The 25,265-nt window shown below is 47.1% G+C and overlaps 1 protein-coding gene across 4 annotated transcripts in view; it reads left to right on the top strand.

The window, feature by feature from the left end:
- The window catches only part of ASCC1 (activating signal cointegrator 1 complex subunit 1), a 729,419-nt gene that overhangs the window by 26,053 nt on the left and 678,101 nt on the right, over positions 1-25,265 (top strand). The window lies entirely within an intron of this gene.

The raw sequence follows: 25,265 nt of genomic DNA, 5'->3' as shown, positions 1-25,265 counted from the left end.
AGAGGTTCTACTTGACCTTTAGCATCTGGAGGAGCGTAGGGAGACAGATGCTAGAGGTCAAGTAGGACCTCTAACGTAGGAAAGCTCCGGGACTGCTGGCGGCGGGAGAAGATGCAGAAATGCATCTTTTCCCATGTAAACCCCTGGCAATGAGCATGCCCCCCCCCCCCCCCCCCCCTGGCAATGAGCATGAAACCCAGAGCATGAAAACCTTAGCAATGAACAGGAAACCCCTGGCAACAAGCATTAGACCCCTGGCAATGAGCAGGTAATTTAAAAGAAATTAGAATCCTTACTGAGGGGCACAATTTGTGAGGGACATTATTGTGTGTGGAGCATAAAATGGTGACAGGGGCATAACTGTATGTGGCATAATGTGTAATACATAATGTATGGCATAATCTGTAATGGGCATTACGGTTTGTGGCATAAATTGTAATAGGCATTACTCTGTGAGGAATGGGCATTACAGTGTGTGGCATAATATGTATGGGGCATTACTATATTGAGGAAAAATTACAAATAATGTAAAGAGTATGAATGAGGTATTTTTTTTACCTGGCGTAATGTGTATAGGGGTACTACTGTGTGGTGTAATGTCACTGGCGGACACTACTGTGTGATGTAATGTGATATGGTACGATTATGTGGCACGTCCCTATTTTTTTATGTGCTCCTTCGGTGCGCACTAACCTTATTTTTCTTACGTCCTAGAGCAGGGGTGGCCAACCAGTCAGAAGCAAAGAGCCAGAAAAGATCTGTAGTCAAGAGCAGGAGCCACTATGATGCTTGCGCCGTAGGCGCGCGCGCAAAAAATGGGGGCGTGGCATAGTTGTCACAAAGCCACACCCCATTTTTGTGCGCACACCTTTCGGTGTGACGTTTGTAGGAGTATGACCTCATATCATAACCCCGTTTTTTCGGCATGTTGTACAGTACCACATACATATAATGCCCCAGTACAGTGCCACATACATATAATGCCCCAGTACAGTACATATAAAAATGCCAAAAAATGGGTGCCTCCACAGTGCCAGATAGATACATATGTGTATCTGGCACTGTGGGGACATACGTGTTTCTGGCACTGTGGGGACATATGTGTATCTGGCACTGTGGGTGCATATATGTCCCCACAGTGCCAGATACATATATGTCCCCAATGCAGAAACATATGTCCCCACAGTGCCAGATATGCCCCCAGTGCTAGATACACATGTCCCCACAGTGCCAGCTATGCCCACAGTGCCAGCTATGCCCCCAGTGCAGATTCATATGTCCCCACAGTGCCTGCTATGTCCACAGTGCCATTATACACATGTCCCCCCAGTGCCAGCTATGCACCCAGTGCCAGATACGTATGTCCCCAAAGTGCCACCTATGGCCCCAGTGCCAGATACACATGTCCCCACTGTGCCAGCTATGCCCCCGTGCCAGATATGCCCCCAGTGCAGATACATATGTCCCCACAGTGCCTGCTATGTCCACAGTGACAGATACATATGTCCCCACAGTGCCAGATATGCCCCCAGTGCCAGCTACACATGTCCCCAAAGTGCCACCTATGGCCCCAGTGCCAGATACACATGTCCCCACTGTGCCAGCTATGCCCCCAGTGCCAGATACACATGCCCCCACAGTGCCAGATATGCCCCCAGTACCAGATACACATGTCCCCCCAGTGCCAGCTATGCCCCCAGTGCCAGATACGTATGTCCCCAAAGTGCCACCTATGGCCCCAGTGCCAGATACACATGTCCCCACTGTGCCAGCTATGCCCCCGTGCCAGATATGCCCCCAGTGCAGATACATATGTCCCCACAGTGCCTGCTATGTCCACAGTGCCAGATACACATGTCCCCCCAGTGCCTGATATGCCCCAGTGACAGATACATATGTCCCCACAGTGCCAGATATGCCCCCAGTGCCAGCTACACATGTCCCCCCAGTGCCAGATATGGCCCCAGTGCAGATACACATGTCCCCACAGTGCCAGCTATGCCCCCAGTGCCAGCTACACATGTCCCCACAGTGCCAACTATGCCCTCAGTGCCAGCTACACATGCCCCCACAGTGCCAGATACACATGTCCCCACATTGCCTGCTTTGCCCCCAGTGCCAGCTATGCCCCCAGTGCAGATACACGTCCCCACATTGCTCAACAGCCCCCGCGCCCCGCTCGCCGCGCTGCTCAGTGCTCTGCTCACTCTCCGGCGGCGGTGTCTCTCCTGAATTAGGCGCCGGTCCGTGAGCCAATCAAAGCTTGCGGTCCGGCAGCCAATCAGGAGCCTTAGGTGCCGGTCCGTGATCGCTGATTGGCTCACGGGCCGGCGCCGTATGAAGAGAGACACCGCCGCCGGAGAGGCGTGCGTGTGTCTCGGGCTCAGAGCAGTGGTGGCCAGGAGCTGACCGAGCCACATGCGGCAGATGAAAGAGCCGCATGCGGCTTGAGAGCCACCACTGTCCTAGAGGATGCTGGGGCCCATATTAGTACCATGGGGTACAGACGGGTCCACCAGGAGCCATTGGCACTTTAAGAGTTTAATAGTGTGGGCTGGCTCCTCCCTCTATTCCCCTCCTACCAGACTCAGTTTAGAAAATGTGCCCGAGGAGGCGGTCACAGCTAGGGGAGCTCCTTGCAAGCGGGGGGACAGTGTGAATGTAGGCGGCTAGTGGGTAGGAGCGCGGGGGGGGGGGGCGCCCTGGGCCAGCTCCGGACCCAAAACTGACCACAAGCAGCCTGTTTGAATTCCTCCGGCCAGTATAATCTGAATAGAGCGGGAAGACAGCACCATTGAGGGGGTGGAGCTTCTCGGAGCGGACCCAGCAGCGTTCAGCGCCATTTTCCAGCCTGCAGCTCACTGCCAGTGGATGCCAAGTACCTCCAGCTCAACTCCAGCTATCTGTACGGTACCAGGGGGTTGTAGAAGAGGCGAGGGGGGGGGGGGGGGGGGGAAAGGCTGTGTTAAGGCTGTGTCACCTATTAAGGGACACAGTCAGCGCGGGTTTAGGGTTTCCCTATACTTTAACAGCGCTGTGTGTGGGTTGGCTCCAATCTGTTGTACAGAAGATATAGAGAGCTAATATGGCGCCAACTTCGATATAAAGCAGCTACCCCCTTTGCACCAAAAGGTAATCCCTATTACCAAAGTGTCGATGTGAGTATATATGGAATTAGTGCAATAGGGTGCGCTTCAAAGATCAATCTAAGACGTGGCACATAGATTGCTTAAACGTGAGAATAAAAACATATACTTCCCTTAATACTTTCACATATGCAAATGCGGTCCTCAGAGGGATTCCATATGAAAAGAGCAGATAAATAAGCATATAGTGTAGTATATTTGTATAGGGAAGATTTATTACAATGACATTCAATTTAAAAAGTAAAAATTGGTAACATGCACATAAAAACTAGTAATCCTTTTAAAATTCAATTCCCAAATGGGGGTTATAAGGGTGGAGGATTACCAGAAGGGAGTGTATAGTGGGCGTTTCAGATGTAACTGGCTCCGGAACCTGGTTCCCTCGTCCACGTCACACACGTCTGGTCAGCCTTTCCCCTTTCTGCAGTTCATCCAAATCTCCAAACTCCTGCTGCTACGCGTTTCGGGATCAACCCTTCATCAGGCAGTGAGAGTGGAGTGTACAGGTATCCTATTTATACCATTAGTAGGATTCATTTCCGGGTCAGGGGTCATGCCTGAACAAGTATGGTAAATACATGTTCCTTTTCGATTTTCACTTAAATAATCTAATCTGCTTAACACATGACATAGATATATCATATACAATTTGTTTAAAAACTTAAATTTCATCAGATTATGTGTTATAAAAAATCGCGTCCTGGTCACCGGAAGTGACGTTGGCTCCAATCTGTGTCTCTCTGCCATTCTTGGGGGGGAAACTCTGTCTGCGTGTCTCAATCCTGTGTATTTGTGGTGTGTTTGAGGTTGTGTGTCAACATGTCTAGGGACACTGTTTCATATGCTGCAGAGGAGTTGTCTTCCCAGGAAGACTCCATTCCATGTAATCAGGATTACACTGTTTTAGCGCAGATCCCAGCTAGAGAGCCAGAATGGTTAGTCTCTCTGAGGGGGACTATTTCTCAGATTTCTGATAGGGTTGCTAGGACTGAGCATGCCACTCGGGTCCTCCAGTCCTCTATGGTGGTGATAAAGCTAAATATTTATCTTATTTAAAACCCTTTAAGAGGCCTAAGAACACTGTACGCTATTGACGTATGGAGTACCGTAAGGGTACGCATGTTGCGTAACAATCTCTTAGCCGTGGTCGAGACGCTCAAGCGTCACGTTCGCTCACGGCCAAGAGATCACAGGCAGGCACGCTATTGGCTGCTGACTAACGTAATGGTTCGCTATAGCGTAGCGGACGCTCGGGACCACGAGGAGATCACCAGCGGCGCAGATGCTCACAATGTTAAACCTTTATATCTAAACCATAAACAATATAATATGCAGTAAAACCTTAGTGTAGAGATAGGGTGTAGATGCAACGCAGTGTAACCTTATTAACTTAAAAGCTGTTCGAGCGTCACCGACGCTCTGAGAATACTTAACACTATAAGAAATACACAGATACCGTGCTTAGGGTCTAACGCCTTTATATGAATGTTATTACTTGTAAAAAGAATAATACAATACAAGTCACACACTACAATATAACATAGACTAACTAACCAGATAACTGCACAGGAAATACAATATAATACAATTACGTTTGCAGGAAAATTAAGAGAGAAAGGGGAGAAGAGAGAGAGAGAGAAATGGCCCACAATAACAAGAAATACAATATGATTGCGGAGAAAAACTTACGCACAAAGGGGAACGATCGCATGCGCCTCTGGACATCCAGCTCCCGATTATCAGCAATGAGAACCGTTGAAGAGTGAGAGTTGGTTGTGATCGGCTTGTCTATTTATGCCCCACACACAATACGATTCAATGGTCCCTACAATCTCATTGTTCATTGGACACAGGAATTCCTCCTCGCATTATAACAAAAGGTCATAGGTTGATTCATACAGGTGGGCTGTGACAATTTCCAACTGCTCAGGTGGGTGGGAAACTAGGTTTCCCGCCGCATGGATAAGTAAGTGCAAATAATAGTAAATGGACATAAACTTTTTATGTCCATAACTATTCGCACGAGCGATTAATTCGCTTCAAACCAACACCGGAATATTGCTAATTAAATACTCTTCCGATGGATACTAAACACCACTGTATTACTCCTGTCTGACCCTTCGTATCAAACAAAGAGGGACTTCTCTGTCCATGAACATTCTACATTAACCAAACTTTCAGATTCTATCAAAGGGACCATAATCTACAAAATACATTATATGGTGAAAATATGTAACGAAAGAGTCGCCCGCTAGACGCATACAATCTCTACCGTAAATGCGCATACCGTGCGCCTGCGGGTGCCCGCAACAGCGAGTATGCGCACGCACGGGAGAGCGCACGCATGCGCAGCAGGGACACATATGAGGTGCAAATATGGCAGTGTGCATCGTGATATTTTTCTGACTTTGACAGTCCACCCTTTGGCAGTCAACAATAACTGCCACTTCCTAAAACATTTCAAAACGAGAAAAATATATGTCAGGGGTTAATACATTTCCATGGTTGGGTAAGGGAGGAGAAGGTGTGAAGAGGGTATGACCTAGTGAGATAGCAGAAGCATGTGTGTATGAATCCGTGTTTGGGGGTCATGTATCATCGTGCCGTACGTGTTTTAAATCAAGCTTCGAGGTATTGCGAAGTATACATTTGAATTCCTTCTTATCCCGTGGTACGGGTCTGTGGATGGGCTGTCAAACTTTACCGAGCTCTTTTCGGATTTTGGTTGCAACAAAATGGGGAGCACATTTTAGTTGATGATACATGAATGGGGGAATATGTGATTGCTGATATCTGTGCCTGTATTCCCTATCGACTATGTGTGTAATTACCTGAAGGTTGTAGAGATGAAGAAAAGACATAATTACGGTAAATGCAGTGGTATTCTATGTCAGGTTAATGAACATTTGTCGGTTGAAGTCTTGTTCGGTGTCTGTTGAATGCAGTCTTCTTTGTGCTTTTGCCAAAAGGCGTGTGGGCAAAAAGCTTGGTCAATGTCCATAGGCTTACAAAAGTGTTGGGCTAGCGTAATTTTAAAATTTCTAGGGAAACTGGGGGTCTATGGCATTGTTCATCAAAAATCTGTGTATAAGGTTGTCAAAACTTCTTCTTTAATCCATCAGTTGTCTGTATACAGGATCATCAAATTCCTCGTCAAAAGTGGGTCTTTTTACCTTGGAAAAACCAGAAAAACAGGTGAAAGAAACGGACCGTAGAAATCGCATTTTCATCACATCATTGTTTCTACATTTGGGTCATAAATCAAATCCATTGGAATTACAATTTCTTCACTCCTTAAACTCATCACCCTGGTACTTCGTTTGCACTTCATTAAAGCCTGACCGCATCTAAATATCAAGCCAATGGATATGACAACACCTAAGATACATAGAAGAAACTTCCCAACATCCATTATGACTCCTTGAGCCCATTCTCCTAAACCAGAGAACCAATTTCGCGGGTTCAACCATGACACCCAACTAGTCAGCTTATTACCTACAGCAGCAAGAGTGAGATTGTGTCTCCTGCGAAATTCCCACTTCAATTGGAGAATATCGTCCATCTTTTGGTCTATGACCACGACCGGGTCCTCGGTACTATTCGTTATATATGTGCAGCATTTCACGCCGTACTGCGTTGCCAGTGTGACACAATATCCGCCTGTCACTGCTGTGAGATAATTAAGAACCATTCTATGCTGAACTAGTTCTGTTTTATAAGCTTGAAGTTCTCTTCCAGTATACCTAAACGTGTCATCATACATTTCTGTGATATTATCTAACAAATTTGCAAGCGCAGATATGTATTTATAATTCAACACTCCTCTGGCGGTGCGAGTGATGTCTAACGCGATTAGAAACTGAATCCCGGTGGATTCATGGATCATGTCAGAGGCCGGATGCTCTGTTCTTTCTATCAGGTGCCGTTTAACTACGTGCTCGTAGTGGGTGTGAGTATAAGGAGTTTGGGCAACACGGTGTATATCTTTCATTTTGGCATGTGATACAGTCATTACTTCAGGCAGTACTTTTCCAATATAACACAATCCTTCAGAGTTTGGGGCAAGCCACTTATACGCCTTCCTCCCGCATATGAAATATGCATCATCGGGGAGAACATATGGGACGGAGTAGGACATAACCATATTACACATCTTCCATGTGAAATCTCCTAACCCTAATGCTCCCATCTGTTTAGTACACGTATCAGTTTGTACGATATGTGCGCAGTATCCTGGTGATACCTCTCCAACTCTCGTAATCCTACTTCCTAGGGTATACCTATACCGGAAAGATTTTTCTCTACTGGCTATGTGGCGTATAAGCTCTGTATCTGTCGGCATTCTATCTGCTCTATATGAAAAGGTCATGGTTTGGTTACTCCATGACACTTCCCAATTTCCCGGCTTTCGGGGATTGGTAATGTTAAAACATATTAGGGACCTATCCACATGATATTGGTGGAGCTTCAAACTAGGAGGACTGGAGATATTAAACCTCCTGTCCACCGGTCTCCCACCCTTTAGCTCAAGTACCTCCCCTATCGTTAAAGGAAATGGTACTAGTCCTGATTTGCTATGACCTTGAGGTACTTGAGAGCATACCCAACAATCTGTCTTATTTAACACACTACCCACTAAGGAGTGATAGTCACTCAATGGATGCCGGTCCATGTGGATATTAAAACTGGATTGGCATTTCTTGATGCACCCATCCTCAACCACATTGTCACAGAGCCTACAGATACAGTTTTCTTCAGCTAACAATCCTTCACAATTCCTTCTATGGTCTATGTTATCGGATCGTTTTCTGATACTCGCCTTTGCTTGTTGATTATGTTGTTCTCGGAAAACTACGCCTCCATCTCTGTCATCAGAACCCATTCCAGAACCTCTCTCGACCTCCATGGTACTCTCGCCGGAACAGACTGCTCTGGTCAACATCATGGTCAACAGGAAAATCCGGATCACAGTCTCTTGGGGCAAGTCCATCTTATAGGAGGAAACGAAGAAGAATGAGAAGGGGGAGAAAATGATTTGAGGGAGAGGGGATGGGAAGTGGAGAAAAACAATAAAAGGGAACAGGGAATCGACAACTGCTTTTGATCTTGTGATTTTCAATGCTCAGGTGCCGCCTCAGTCCTCCTGGAACAGACACTCCAGTGATACAACTTCCTCTACCGTCTGTTCCTTATCACGGGACCTCTCTGGATCAGCAACCTTCTTACAATGGGACGAATGAACCCAAGTCTCTCTCTCGGCAACCTTCAATGCTGTAGTGCTAGTCAATAAGACTTGGTATGGTCCTTCCCATCTGTCAATAAGGCAACCTGAGCGTAGAAAATTCCGTATCATTACATAATCCCCAGGTTCAATGTCATGACAATTACTATCTGGTAAATCAGGAATCACCAACTTCAAATTATCATTTTGATTCCTTAGCTGTTTACTCATGTTAATCAAGTATTTTACAGTCACTTCATTGTTACACTTCAAATCATCCTGAGGGTTAATCATAACATGCGGTTGTCGACCAAACAAGATTTCAAAGGGAGACAGATTAAGAGGGGACCTGGGAGTGGTTCTGATGCTGTACAGTACAATGGGTAAAGCTTCTGGCCATGTCAATCCTGTCTCTGCCATAACTTTGCTCAGTTTATTTTTAATAGTGCTGTTCACTCTTTCCACCTTCGCACTCGCCTGTGGACGGTATGGAGTGTGCAGCTTGCTATCAATTCCCATCAACTTACACATTCCTTGAAAGACATCACCTGTAAAATGGGTACCCCTATCACTTTCGATAATTCTAGGGATACCATATCTACATACAAATTCCTGCACAATTTTCTTAGCAGTAAACATAGCGGTATTTGTGGCCGCAGGAAATGCTTCGACCCAATTTGAAAAAACATCTATACAAACAAGTACATATTTCAAATTTCGACAAGGGGGTAATTGAATGAAGTCAATCTGTATTACCTGGAAAGGGCCGCCTGCAGGTGGGATATGAGATGGTTCTGTTGGTATTGCCTTTCCGATGTTCTTTCTCAAACAGGTAAGGCATGACATTGCTCTCTTACCTGCATGAGATGAAAATCCTGGGGCGCACCAATATGCTCTTACCAACTTGCACATTCCTTCCTTGCCCAGATGAGTCAGCCCGTGAGCTGCCTCAGCTAAACATGGAAGATATGCTCTGGGGGCCACCGGTTTACCATGTCCATCCGTCCAGAGTCCTGAGGACTCCTGGCCATATCCCTTTGCCTTCCAGACTGCCTTTTCCTGTGTGGAACACAAATTTTGCATTTCACACAACTTCTGTGTGTTGATGGTATTAAATACCATCAGTTGTGTGGTGTCTGTCTGTCTGGGGGTACCAGCTGCTAACTTAGCTGCTTCGTCTGCTCGGCTGTTACCAAGTGATACTGGATCTTGACTATATGTGTGTGCTTTACACTTGATAACAGCCACTCTGTCGGGTTCCTGTATCGCTGTTAGAAGCCTTTTGATGTGAGCTGCATGCGCTACCGGTGTACCAGCTGCCGTCATGAAATTTCTGAGGCGCCATAGGGCTCCGAAATCATGGACTACCCCGAATGCGTATCTAGAGTCGGTGTAGATATTGGCTGTTTTGCCCTTAGCCAATTCACATGCTCTGGTTAGGGCGACCAGTTTAGCAACCTGGGCTGAGTGAGGTGGGCCTAGCGGTTCTGCTTCTATGGTGCCTTGGTCATCTACGACTGCGTATCCAGTACACAAGTCTCCCGAGTCTGACTGTCTGTGACAACTACCGTCCGTGTAGAAAGTTAGATCTACATCTTCCAGTGGGTTGTCACTGATGTCAGGCCTTGCGGTAAAATTTTGGGTCAAATATTCCATACAATCATGTGTGTCCTCCTTTGTATTAAATTCTCCTTCCCCACCACTCTCATCCTCCACCCTTTGTGCCTGTCCAGGCACACCTGGGAGATATGTTGCAGGATTTAATGCGCTGCATCTCCTTATGGTGATGTTTACGGGGGCCATTAGTGCCAATTCCCATCTTGTAAACCGCGCTGATGAGACGTGCCTGGTTTGGGCAGAATTTAGCAAGGCTGACACTGCATGTGGTGTATGAATTGTGAGGTTGTGACCTAGCACTACATCTTCGCTTTTTGTTACTAGCAATGCTATCGCAGCAACGCTTCGCAAGCATGTGGGGAGGGATCGCGCTACCGTATCTAGCTGAGCGCTATAGTATGCTACTGGCCTGCTGGCATCACCGTGCTTTTGGGTTAGGACGCCTGCCGCGCAACCAGCACTTTCTGTTCCGTACAGCTCAAAGGGTTTCCCATAGTCTGGCATACCTAATGCTGGTGCCTGCGTTAGGCACTGTTTAAGTCTCTCAAATGCCATCTCGGACTCGTCTGTATGCGAAATTCGATCAGGTTTGTTTGAGGAGACCATCTCCTGCAAAGGTAACGCTAGAATGGAAAACCCTGGGATCCAGTTACGGCAATACCCACACATTCCTAAAAATGTTCTGATCTGTTGCTGGGTTTGTGGCAGAGTCATGTCTCTAATTGCTTGAATTCTATCAGCGGTCAGGTGTCTCAGTCCTTGTGTTAGACAGTGTCCCAAATATTTTACCTTAGTTTGGCATAATTGTAACTTGTCTTTGGAAACCTTGTGTCCTGTGTCTGAAAGATGAAACAGGAGCTGTTTCGTATCTTTCAGGGATGCTTCCACTGAATCAGAACACAGTAGTAGATCATCCACGTACTGTATTAATACTGATCCACTCTCTGGTTGGAAAGACTGTAAACAATCATGCAAAGCCTGGGAAAATATACTTGGACTGTCTATGAAACCTTGTGGTAATCGAGTCCATGTATATTGGACTCCTCTGTATGTGAATGCAAACAAGTATTGGCTGTCAGGGTGCAGAGGTACCGAAAAGAAAGCGGAGCAGAGGTCAATAACAGTGAAAAATTTCGCAGTGGGAGGGATTTGCATAAGGATGACAGCTGGATTTGGCACTACGGGGAACTGACTCTCAACTATTTTGTTAATCCCCCTTAGATCCTGCACTAGCCTGTAACCCCTCCCCCCACTCTTTTTAACAGGGAAGATGGGACTATTGGCAGTGCTGGACGTTCTTACCAGAATGCCCTGTTGTAGCAAGCGCTCTATTACGGGATACACTCCTAACTCCACCTCTGGCTTCAGAGGGTACTGTGGGATTTTTGGAGCTATCCTACCATCTTTTACTTGTACAACTACCGGAGCTACGTTTGCCATTAATCCAGTGTCCTGTCCATCTTTAGTCCAAAGTGACTCTGGTATCTGGGATGTCATTTCTTCTACTTGGGATGGAGTCCTATTTGTCATAATGGTATGTGACATTAATTTTGATGGGGAGTCTAACATGTCTCGCACTTCCTGAGCGTGATTCTCAGGTATGTCCAAGAATACACCTTCAGGAGTACAATAAATGACGCACCCCATTTTACACAATAAGTCTCTTCCCAGGAGATTAGTCGGTGCCGATGCAGCCAGCAAAAAGGAATGCTTGGTATGTAAAGGCCCTATTGTAATCCCGGCTGGTTTGCTAACAGGGTAGTGCTGGACTACTCCCGTTACTCCCATGGCTGGAATTGTCTTACCAGTGGTTCTCATGCCCACTGTCGAATTTATCACTGATTTGGCCGCCCCCGTATCTACAAGAAAGTTTAATGATTTACCAGCTACATTTATTGCAATCTCGGGTTCACTTCCAAGATTTGCAATCAATTTTACTGGCTGCAGATTACAGGTATGGCCACACCCCTATTGGGTATGGTGACCTCCCTGAATCCCGCTGGCAGCAACTACTTGTGAGGGAGTTAGCTGGGAACTACCAGAGGCGTGCCAGTCTCTGTTCGGGGGGTATCTTTTTGTTTCCCCTGTATGTGGCTCATAACTCCGTCTCTGCGGACCCTGATCCCAATGTCGTGTCGTTGTCTAGGGGGTTGGTATGATCTTTGCGAATTCTTCGCTCTACAGTCTCGTGCTATGTGTCCCTGTTTATGACAAAAATAACATGTTACCACATTTGACTTACCCACAGGGTTTGGTGATATAAACACAGGCTGTTTTGTGGTCAGGGCCTGTATACTTACTGACATTAACTTATCACCTTGTGACTCCCTGTGTCTGGTGATATTCCGGTCGTGATCAATAGCAGCCTCTCTTAAAGTAGCCACCGACAGACCTCGCCAACATGGTTGTGTGGTCTGTACCCTGGTCTTTAATGCCTCTTTTAAACCATCCATTAGCACAGATACTGCTACTTCTTGATGATTTGCATTGGTCCTAATGTCCTCTATGCCAGTGTATTTTGCCATTTCTAATAATGCCCGGTGAAAATAATCAGCAGCTGTTTCTGTCTCTTTTTGTTTAATGGAAAAAATTCTATTCCATTTGGTTACAGCTGGGAAATACTCCTTTAACTGTAAATTTATTCTTTTTACATTGTCTTTGTTGTACACATCTGTAAGAGGTACATCCTGATCCAGTCCACAGTCAGCTAAAAATTGAGCTGCGTCGACATTGGAGGGTAAACAAGCCCTCAGCAATATCTGCCAATCTTTGTTATTGGGCTCTAAAGTGTTTCCTAGGTCTCTGATGTATTTTTGGCTAGCAACTAAGTCTTTTCTAGGATCAGGGAATTCAGACACTATGGTTCTTAATTCCATTCGGGAAAACGGGCTGTACATGGCAATGTTCCTGATAGGAGTGACTCCTGTAGTGTCCGTTTTCCCATTTGGAACTGCTATTACCCTCACGGGAGCAAGTTTAACAACATCATTCTGTGTAGATTCTACAGTCTGTGGTGAAATGGTTTCAGCATAGTGTATGGTGCCGTACTTACCCGTTGATACGACCTCACCTGTCCCTCTGCTAGGGGGCTTTGTTACTAATCTTATGGGTTGGGCCGTGCCTACTGTCGTTTCTGATATAGTGGCTGCTAGAGAGAGCGCCGATATTGTTGCCGATTCGTCCTCTTGATCACACTCCTGGGGAAAGTTCAAAACAGGGTACAACTTGCACGGGTTAATATTTGCATGGGTTAACTTATTAACATTATCCTTAACATTTATACAGTTGCCAAGTGCCTGTTTGTTACCCCCTGATGCGTCATTCTCCGCAACCAATTTCTCTCCTGATATGTATGGTGGCGGCGGGGCCGTGGCTATCAGTTTCCTGATAGGGCCAGATCCCGCCGCCTGAGCCAATCCTCTCTGTATTTCACCCTCCTGTTGCCATAACTGCAAATAATCATAATGTTTGATTCGTCTCTTTGCTGATTTAATGAGACATATCCTTCTCCTTAAATTTTGCAACACTTCTGGGCTGAAGCTGCCTACTCTTGGGAATTTCTCCCCGTCATGTACAGTCATTTTCTCCCATTCATCACATAAAATTTCTGTGTGTCTTCCGTATTTTTCACACATTACATACCTTGCCGACCCGACTGGTCGGTTTGCAGAATCAACCCGAACCGAGGTTGATCGCCCCCTTCCTGAACAACTGGCCCCCATAATTTGCAGGTGTTGCTTGCTCTACCTCTGACCTTTATATCAGGGTCTTCAGCGAACCCTTACAAAAAACCAAAATATTCAAAGATAGGTTGACGGTGAAGTTTACCGAGCACCTCACTCACTCGCCCACGCCGACCAATATGCCCACACACTGATATAGTGCTGGCGTACTCGACCCAGGGCCCCTATTAACCTTCGTTTAGTGGAACATGTGAGTGTGATCCGAAGAGCATTAACCCTTTCCAGTAAAGGTGGGGTTGTCGGATAATTCCTGAGTGACCAGCGAACTTCCCTTTTTGAAAAAATAAAAAATTACACAAATCACGTTAGAATGTACAAATAGCGTTTATGACCGGGTTCGTACACAAATGGTACTGGTCAGGTTACCAACTAATGCACACAATTACGTGCGGTACAATCGTTCAGTACATAAGCAACTAATCTTATGTACGGAGCGACCAGTGGAATCGACATTCAGCAGCTGCGAATTCCTTCAGCCTGAGCTTTTATGACCTATATGGGTGTTGCACCAACCCTTCTTGGTGTTGTGCCTTGTCTCTATAGCGGACTTCTTTGTACCTAGACCTCCTGGTCTGTTATATGACCTCCTGGTCTGACCTCCTGGTCTGCTATACCTCCTGGTCCGCTACACTCTAATGCTCAAATTTTATGTTTAACCAGAGATGCCTCCCTAGCCACCACGTATGTCACTTACACGTATGTACCTTCACGAGAACTCGATGATTTCTGTGGTTCAATCCCCAAAATTGTAAAAACAAACACTCACTCACCACATATACACTTTTGTTTCTATTTCTATTTCTGCGCAGAAATTTTTCTTTAGACCAGATGTGTTGTAAATTTGGAGAAGGATCTGTTAATTTAAATTTCGAATACTAAAATAAACTTGCGCTACTTATCGCCTGTTGCGCTACTTATCGCCTGTTGCGCTATTTATCGCCTGTTGCGCTATTTATCGCCTTGCCACCTTTTCGCTTGTTAAAAATCAACACTATCGTGTGACTTGAGTTACGTGGGCGTACCCAGACGCTCCGTTGCGTAATTTACGCTGCGTGCGTCGGCCTTTGCGTACGCGAGTCTCAGCCCTTTGTTAGAGACACGTGTACACAAAACCAATGTCCACCGTAACACAATGTACATGTTTATCAATGTAGATGATCCTCGATCCTCTACTGAACCCCACACCAATCTCTCCTTGTACCTTTAGGTAGAGCTGCGTGTGTGCTTTACACTTTATCCCTTAATGCATTACTTTTACACTTTAACTATGAAATAGCGACAAATCTCTCTTAGCACGTTTTATCAATTTAAAATGGCAAACAGGAGAGTGATATATGAAAATACACGAAAAAGAAATGCAGATATGCGTGTGTGCGTACGCAAGATAGAAAAAAACAGTTTTAAAAGACACTAGCGTGTTGTTCTTACCTCCGGTTCCGGATTCCCTCAGCACCCTTTACTAAGCGAAGCAGACGCTTATCCCGTCAGCACTGCGAAGAATATGATCTCCCGCCCTTTGCTGATGGATAATGTCTGCTGAAATTACCTAGCAGAGATATGTGAAGGACAGGACGAGCCGCCAATTGATAAAGCTAAATATTTATCTTATTTAAAACCCTTTAAGAGGCCTAAGAACACTGTATGCTATTGACGTATGGAGTACCGTAAGGGTACGCACGTTGCGTAACAATCTCTTAGCCGTGGTCGAGACGCTCAAGCGTCACGTTCGCTCACGGCCAAGAGATCACAGGCAGGCACGCTATTGGCTGCTGACTAACGTAATGGTTCGCTATAGCGTAGCGGACGCTCGGGACCACGAGGAGATCACCAGCGGCGCAGACGCTCACAATGTTAAACCTTTATATCTAAACCATAAACAATATAATATGCAGTAAAACCTTAGTGTAGAGATAGGGTGTAGATGCAACGCAGTGTAACCTTATTAACTTAAAAGCTGTTCGAGCGTCACCGACGCTCTGAGAATACTTAACACTATAAGAAATACACAGATACCGTGCTTAGGGTCTAACGCCTTATATGAATGTTATTACTTGTAAAAAGAATAATACAATACAAGTCACACACTACAATATAACATAGACTAACTAACCAGATAACTGCACAGGAAATACAATATAATACAATTACGTTTGCAGGAAAATTAAGAGAGAAAGGGGAGAAGAGAGAGAGAGAGAAATGGCCCACAATAACAAGAAATACAATATGATTGCGGAGAAAAACTTACGCACAAAGGGGAACGATCGCATGCGCCTCTGGACATCCAGCTCCCGATTATCAGCAATGAGAACCGTTGAAGAGTGAGAGTTGGATGTGATCGGCTTGTCTATTTATGCCCCACACACAATACGATTCAATGGTCCCTACAATCTCATTGTTCATTGGACACAGGAATTCCTCCTCGCATTATAACAAAAGGTCATAGGTTGATTCATACAGGTGGGCTGTGACAATTTCCAACTGCTCAGGTGGGTGGGAAACTAGGTTTCCCGCCGCATGGATAAGTAAGTGCAAATAATAGTAAATGGACATAAACTTCTTATGTCCATAACTATTCGCACGAGCGATTAATTCGCTTCAAACCAACACCGGAATATTGCTAATTAAATACTCTTCCGATGGATACTAAACACCACTGTATTACTCCTGTCTGACCCTTCGTATCAAACAAAGAGGGACTTCTCTGTCCATGAACATTCTACATTAACCAAACTTTCAGATTCTATCAAAGGGACCATAATCTACAAAATACATTATATGGTGAAAATATGTAACGAAAGAGTCGCCCGCTAGACGCATACAATCTCTACCGTAAATGCGCATACCGTGCGCCTGCGGGTGCCCGCAACAGCGAGTATGCGCACGCACGGGAGAGCGCACGCATGCGCAGCAGGGACACATATGAGGTGCAAATATGGCAGTGTGCATCGTGATATTTTTCTGACTTTGACAGTGGTATGGTCTGATACTGCCTCCTCGGGGTCCCCTGCGGTACATTCTCACAAACGTGCGCTGGCAATTATGCAGGATGACACGGACACCGACGCTGACGCTGCAGACGGTGATGGGGATGTGTTGAGGGGGACGGCATCACTTGCCAAGGGGGTGCAGTTGATGATTGAGGCTGTTAGGGAAGTTTTACACATTCGGACACAGCTCCAGAACAGGTGGAGGAGGCCTTCTTTACAGATAATAAGAAGCCCCCCTCACCTTCCCGCCATCCAAAGAATTGAATGCTATCTTTGAAAGGCTTTGGGAAACTCCGGAAAAGAAATTCCAGATTCCCAGGAGGGTCTTGGTGGCTTTTCCCTTCCCAGAGGAAGATAGGAAGAGATAGGAGTCCCCGATAGTCGACGCCTCTGTCTCCAGGCTGTCCAAACAGGTGGTATTACCGGTCTTGGGATCTACCGCGTTAAAGGACCCGGCAGATCGCAAGGTGGATGCTATGCTGAAATCCATTTACATGGCTTCAGGGGCTATATTGCAGCCTACAGTAGCCTGTGCTTGGATTGCTAAAGCTATTGCCAGGTGGTCAATCACTCTGCAGGAGTTATCGACTACGCTGGGTAAAGGTGACGTTGATTTATTTTTACGTAATATTCAGGATTCTGCAGGGTTCCTGGTGGATTCCATGAAGGACCTGGGTTCCATGGCTGCGGGGATCTCCTCCATGTCCGTCTCGGCTCGCAGAGGTCTCTGGCTGCGCAACTGGTCTGCGGATGCGGAATCCGGGAAGTGTGTGGAAGGCCTACCATACAAGGGTCAGGCTCTCTTTGGGGAGGTGCTGGATGCGTGGATTGCCACGGCTACCACGGGTAAGTCTCCTTTTCTCCCCTCAGCTGAATCGGCTACGAAGAAGCCCTTTTCGTCTACCACGTCACAGTCCTTTCGGCCCGCGAGGCCTAGAAAGAATAAGCCTTCGAACACCTTCTTCAGAGGTGGTCGTGCCAAAGGAAAGAAACCTGCTTCCGCAGGTTCCCAGACCCAGAAGGTCTGGACCCCTGGGTTCTGGATATAGTGTCAAGAGGGGACAGACTGGAGTTTCAAGATCCTCCGCCTCTCCGCTTCTTCAAGTCAGGCTTGCCAGCACTGCTGGCAGACAGGACAATTCTTCTGGAAGCCATCAGAAAATTGGTGGTGTCAGAGGTCATTGTTCCGGTCCCACTTCAGCAGTGGAACAAGGGTTATTATTCGAACCTTTTTGTGGTACCGAAACCGGATGGTTTGGTATGGCCTATTCTAAATTTAAAATCTTTGAACCCTTATCTCAGGGAGTTCAAATTCAAGATGGAATCTTTGAGAGCTGTCATATCAGGACTGTCGGAGGGGGAGTTCCTGGTGTCCCTGGACATCAAGGATGCTTACCTCCACATTCCCATTTGGGCGCCGCATCAAGCATATCTCAGGTTTGCGCTGATGGACGATCACTATCAGTTCCAGGCGCTGCCGTTTGACCTCTCCACAGCACCAAGGATATTCACCAAGGTGATGGCGGAGATGATGGTTCTCGCAAACAGGGGCTGAACATAATTCCATATCTGGACGATCTCCTGATCAAGGCGTCATCCAGGGAGAGGTTGTTGCGTTCCATCGCGCTCACGACACGGCTGCTCAGGAGGCACGGTTACATCCTGAACCTTCCAAAGTCTCATCTGGAGCCGTCAAGACGGCTGTCTTTCCTGGGAATGATCCTCGACACGGAAGTGCAGAGGGTTTTTCTCCCAGTGGAGAAGGTGTTGGTGATTCAAGCAATGGTCCGGGAGGTCCTAAAGCCTGCCCGGGTATCGGTTCATCAATGCATTCGCCTTCTGGGGAAGATGGTTGCTGCCTACGAGGAGGTTACATGCTTGACCCTTTCAGCTGGACCTATTGGACCAGTGGTCGGGCTCTCACCTACACATGCACAAAAGGATACGCCTGTCTCCGAATGCCAGGATTTCACTCCTCTGGTGGCTGCAACTTCCGCACCTTCTGGAAGGGAGAAGGTTCGGTATTCAAGACTGGATCCTTTTGATCACAGATGCAAGTCTAAGAGGTTGGGGAGTTGTCACTCTGGGAGAAACCTTTCAGGGACGATGGTCGGAGCAAGACTCGCTTCTCCTAATAAACATCCTGGAACTCAGGGCCGTTTTCAACTCCCTTCTGCAAGCAGCACACCTTCTACAGGATCGGGCTGTTCAGGTGCATTCGGACAATGTGACCACGGTGTCCTACATAAACCGTCAAGGCGGAACGAAGAGCAGGGCTGCCATGTCAGAGGTGTCAAAAATCCTCATCTGGGCAGAAAGGCACGCGGTGGCGATGTCTGCAATCTTCATTCCGGGCGTAGACAACTGGGAAGCAGACTTCCTCAGCAGACACGATCTCCATCCAGGGGAGTGGGGCCTCCATCCGGAGGTGTTCGAGGAGGTAACCGGTTGGTGGGGGGTTCCCCACATAGACATGATGGCCTCACGCCTCAACAAGAAGCTACGGAGGTAATGTTCCAGGTCAAGAGACCCACAGGCAGTGGCGGTGGACGCACTGGTAACACCGTGGGTGTTCAAGTCAGTGTGTGTTCCCTCCACTTCCTCTGATACCAAAGGTTCTTTAGCTCGTGAGAAGAACAACGGTTCTGGCAATCCTCCTTGCTCCGGATTGGCCAAGGAGGGCTTGGTACGCGGATCTGCTGGATCTTCTGCTGGAAGATCCACGGCCTTTACCTCTTCGGGAGGATCTGCTTCTGCAGGGGCCGTTCGCTTATCAAGACTTACCGTGGCTATTTTTGACGGCATGGCGGTTGAACGCCAGATCTTAGCTCTGAAAGGTATCCCGAGTGAGGTCATTCCTACCCTGATACAGGCCAGGAAGGGGGTAACGTCTAAACATTACCATCGCATTTGGAAGAAATATGTTTCTTGGTTTGAGGCCAAGAAGTTTCCGGCGGTGGAGTTTCAACTTGGATGTTTTCTCCTTTTCCTGCAAGCAGTGGTGGATATGGGGCTGAGACTGGGCTCCATCAAGGTCCAGATCTCTGCTTTGTCCATCTTCTTCCAGAAACAGTTGGCTCTTCTTCCTGAGGTTCAGACCTTTTTGAAAGGGGTTCTGCACATCCAGCCTCCCTTTGTGGCGCCTACGGCTCCATGGGGTCTTGATGTGGTGTTGCAGTTCCTGCAATCTGCTGGGTTTGAGCCTCTACAGGAGGCTGACCTCAGGTTTCTCACGCGGAAGGCAGTCACCTTGTTGGCCTTGGCTTCTGCACGACGCATATCGGAATTGGGGGCTTTATCTTGTAAAAGCCCCTATCTGATCTTCCATGAAGACAGGGCGGAACTTAGGACTCGTCCACAGTTCCTACCTAAGGTTGTGTCGGCTTTCCACATCAACCAACCTATTGTAGTGCCAGTGGCTATTGACTCCTCAATTACTTCAAAGGCCTTGGATGAAGTGAGGACTTTGAAGATTTACGTGAAGAGGACGGCTCGTCATAGGAAAAGTGACTCTCTGTTTGTCCTCTATGATCCAAAGAAAATTGGATGTCCTGCTTCTAAGCAGTCGATTTCCCGCTGGATCAGGTTCACTATCCAGCATGCTTATTCCATGGCAGAATTGCCGTGTCCGAGATCCGTACAGGCCCACTCTACTCGTAAGGTGGGCTCTTCCTGGGCGGCTGCCCGGGGTGTCTCGGCGGTACAACTCTGCCGAGCTGCTACTTGGTCTGGGTCGAACACGTTTGCCAAGTTTTACAAGTTCGATGCTTTGGCCTCTGATGACCTCAAGTTTGGTCAAGGAGTGTTGCAGGAGCCTCCGCGCTCTCCCTCCCGTAGTGGGAGCTTTGGTACATCCCCATGGTACTAATATGGACCCCAGCATCCTCTAGGACGTAAGAGAAAATAGGATTTTGGTTACCTACCGGTAAATCCTTTTCTTGTAGTCCGTAGAGGATGCTGGGCGCCTGCCCAGCGCTTCGTTTTCCTGCATTTCCTTGGGGACCCGTCTATACCCCATGGTACTAATATGGACCCCAGCATCCTCTACGGACTACGAGAAAAGGATTTACCGGTAGGTAAATGGAATCCTATTTTTGTATGGGGGGGTGGGGGCGCCAAAGGAAACTTTTGACCTGGGCACCACAAGGCCTACAACCAGCCTTGAGTACCACCCATGAATGTTATAATATGTATCATTCAGTAATGCTCCAGCATAGAGTATAGAAAACATGCACTGTCAGAGTTTCCTGAGAACTGGATGGTAGGACACTCTGTGTTTTCCAAAACTGTAATAGTAAATTAATGGTTTGTGTTTTGGGCAGTACAGACTGTAGACTGTAAACTCTGATGGGGCACGAACTGATGTGCAGAGCTGCATGGCCCTTATATAAATGAAAATAAATGAGACACACAGCCATTCTCCACATATAATATCATTGTATGCATTGCAGAGCACAGCAGTATTATGTCATATCCCAAAGCTATTAAATGTGCTTGCTCATACACTGGTTTAGATGAAAAGCACATAAAGGAAAATGTAGTCATAGTTGAAGGAGAACGCAGAAAAAGTTTTAAAACATTTAATGTACTAAAATCATTAGACCCGTTTGTGCTGGGCATATTGGCTACGTTGCTGCTTCACTCTGCAGGTATACACACCATATTTATTGATTTTCATATAGCTTTGCCAAATAGAGCTTACAATCTAGTTTTCTGCTTCCTGGATCACACAGACACATAAGGCCTGATTGTGATTTGTACTGTATTCGCAGGGAAATGCTGCAGTACAGTAGATAAAATGCACATGCAGCAGTAGATGTCTGTGATCCAGGGCAGACTCGGCATTAAATCATCATTGGTCACGATCGCCACCACTCAATTGCCACAGCGTGTTAGTCTTCCTTGCTAATTGTTTATCATCTGCAGATCCTCTCTGTCAGTCTCTCCATTAGTTACATGTATTCAATATAAAATACGTTTACTTACACACAAGGCCATTAACCAGACTACATCTATGCACATCCCTTCGCTTATCTCAAAATATCTCCCAACCCGACCTCTCTGCTCTTCACAAGATCTACGTTTCTCATTCATGTTTGCCGGACTTTCTTCAGGCTGCACCCACTCTGTGGAATGCCGTACTACACACAATTAGACTATCCTCTAGTCTCCTCCGTGAAAGCTCACCTCTTCAGGCAAGCCTACCAAATTCCAGAACTGCCCACATAACCTTCATAAAACTTTCCTATCCAATTGTATGCCCACTGTACAGTCCACACACATCCTTACATTTTCTCTTCCGTCACTTTCCTCCTGACCCCGGTTCATCATTGTTGTGTCGCCATATCATACTGCCCACCAAGAGAATTTGCAATCTGGTAGACAAATATGCAATACTGTAGATAGCACCTATGTACACTGCTCAAAAAAATAAAGGGAACACTTAAACAACACATCCTAGATCTGAATGAATGAAATATTCGTATTAAATACTTTGTTCTTTACATAGTTGAATGTGCTGACAACAAAATCACACAAAAATTATCAATGGAAATCAAATTTATTAACCCATGGAGGTCTGGATTTCGAGTCACACTCAAAATAAAAGTGGAAAAACACACTACAGGCTGATCCAACTTTGATGTAATGTCCTTCAAACAAGTCAAAATGAGGCTCAGTAGTGTGTGTGGCCTCCACGTGCCTGTATGACCTCCCTACAATGCCTGGGCATTCTCCTGATGAGGTGGCGGATGGTCTCCTGAGGGATCTCCTCCCAGACCTGGACTAAAGCATCCGCCAACTCCTGGACAGTCTGTGGTGCAACGTGGCGTTGGTGGATGGAGCGAGACATGATGTCCCAGATGTGCTCAATTTGGATTCAGGTCTGGGGAACGGGCGGGCCAGTCCATAGCATCAATGCCTTCGTCTTGCAGGAACTGCTGACACACTCCAGCCACATGAGGTCTAGAATTGTCTTGCATTAGGAGGAACCCAGGGCCAACCACACCAGCATATGGTCTCACAAGGGGTCTGAGGATCTCATCTCGGTACCTAATGGCAGTCAGGCTACCTCTGACGAGCGCATGGAGGGCTGTGCGGCCCCCCAAAGAAATGCCACTCCCCACCGTTACTGACCCACTGCCAAACCGGTCATGCTGGAGGATGTTGCAGGCAGCAGAACGTTCTCCTTGGCGTCTCCAGACTCTGTCACGTCTGTCACATGTGCTCAGTGAGAACCTGCTTTCATCTGTGAAGAGCACAGGGCGCCAGTGGCGAATTTGCCAATCTTGGGGTTCTCTGGCAAATACCAAACATCCTGCACGGTGTTGGGCTGTAAGCACAACCCCCACCTGTGGATGTTGGGCCCTCATACCACCCTCATGGAGTTTGTTTCTGATCGTTTGAGTAGACACATGCACATTTGTGTCTTGCTGGAGATCATTTTGCAGGGCTCTGGTAGTGCTCCTCCTGTTCCTCCTTGCACAGAGGCTGAGGTAGCGGTCCTGCTGCTAGGTTGTTGCCCTCCTACGGCCTCCTCCACGTCTCCTGATGTACTGGCCTGTCTCCTGGTAGTGCCTCCATGCTCTGGACACTACGCTGACAGACACAGCAAACCTTCTTGCCACAGCTCGCATTGATGTACCATCCTGGATGAGCTGCACTACCTGAGCCACTTGTGTGGGTTGTAGACTCCGTCTCATGCTACCACTAGAGTGAAAGCACCGCCAGCTTTCAAAAGTGACCAAAACATCAGCCAGAAAGCATAGGAGCTGAGAAGTGGTCTGTGGTCACCACCTGCAGAACAACTCCTTTATTGGGGGTGTCTTGCTAATTGCCTATACTTTCCACCTGTTGTCTATTCCATTTGCACAACAGCATGTGAAATTGATGGTCAATCAGTGTTGCTTCCTAAGTGGACAGTTTGATTTCACAGAAATGTGATTGACTTGGAGTTACGTTGTGTTGTTTAAGTGTTCCCTTTATTTTTTTGAGCAGTGTATATTAATGTCTATTTCTCTGACGTCCTAGTGGATGCTGGGACTCCGTCAGGACCATGGGGAATAGCGGCTCCGCAGGAGACAGGGCACAAAATTTAAAAGTTTGACCACTAGGTGGTGTGTACTGGCTCCTCCCCCTATGACCCTCCTCCAAGCCTCAGTTAGGTTTTTGTGCCCGTCCGAGCAGGGTGCAATCTAGGTGGCTCTCCTAAAGAGCTGCTTAGAAAAAGTTTGTTAGGTTTTTTATTTTCAGTGAGTCCTGCTGGCAACAGGCTCACTGCAACGAGGGACTTAGGGGAGAAGAAGTGAACTCACCTGCGTGCAGGATGGATTTGCTTCTTGGGCTACTGGACACTAGCTCCAGAGGGACGATCACAGGTACAGCCTGGATGGGTCACCGGAGCCGCGCCGCCGACCCCCTTGCAGATGCCGAATAGAGAAGAGGTCCAGAAACCGGCGGCAGAAGACGTCTCAGTCTTCATGAGGTAGCGCACAGCACTGCAGCTGTGCGCCATTGCTCTCCGCACACTTCACACCAGCGGTCACTGAGGGTGCAGGGCGCTGGGGGGGGGCGCCCTGGGCAGCAATGTAATATACCTATTCTGGCTAAAATATATCACATATAGCCCCTGGGGCTATATGGATGTATTTAACCCCTGCCAGGTTCCAAAAAAACCGGGAGAAGAAGCCCGCCGAAAAGGGGGCGGGGCCTATTCTCCTCAGCACACAGCGCCATTTTCCTGCCCAGCTCCGCTGCGAGGAAGGCTCCCAGGACTCTCCCCTGCACTGCACTACAGAAACGGGGTAAAAACAGAGAGGGGGGGCACTTATTGGCGATATTTATAATATTTGAGCTGCTATAAAGGGAACACACTTATTAAGGTTGTCCCTATATATATTTATAGCGCTTGGGTGTGTGCTGGCAAACTCTCCCTCTGTCTCCCCAAAGGGCTAGTGGGGTCCTGTCTTCTATCAGAGCATTCCCTGTGTGTCTGCTGTGTGTCGGTACGTGTGTGTCGACATGTATGAGGACGATGTTGGCGTGGAGGCGGAGCAATTGCCTGTAATGGTGATGTCACCCCCTAGGGAGTCGACACCAGAATGGATGGCTTTGTTTATGGAATTACGGGATAGTGTCAGCACGCTACAAAAGTCGTTTGACGACATGAGACAGCCGGCAAACCAGTTAGTACCTGTCCAGGCGTCTCAGACACCGTCAGGGGCTGTAAAACGCCCTTTACCTCAGTCGGTCGACACAGACCCAGACACTGAATCCAGTGTCGACGGTGAAGAAACAAACGTATTTTCCAGTAGGGCCACACGTTATATGATCACGGCAATGAAGGAGGCTTTGCATATCTCTGATACTGCAAGTACCACAAAAAGGGGTATTATGTGGGGTGTGAAAAAACTACCGATAGTTTTTCCTGAATCAGAGGAACTGAATGAAGTGTGTGATGAAGCGTGGGTTACCCCAGATAGAAAACTGCTAATTTCAAAGAAGTTATTGGCATTATACCCTTTCCCGCCAGAGGTTAGGGCGCGCTGGGAAA

Source organism: Pseudophryne corroboree, chromosome 3 (genome assembly GCF_028390025.1).
Source record: "Pseudophryne corroboree isolate aPseCor3 chromosome 3, aPseCor3.hap2, whole genome shotgun sequence".
NCBI classification, from domain to species: Eukaryota; Metazoa; Chordata; class Amphibia; order Anura; family Myobatrachidae; genus Pseudophryne; species Pseudophryne corroboree.
The sequence above is the reverse complement of the archived record's forward strand: the minus strand, read 5'-3'. Positions and strand labels throughout refer to the sequence as shown.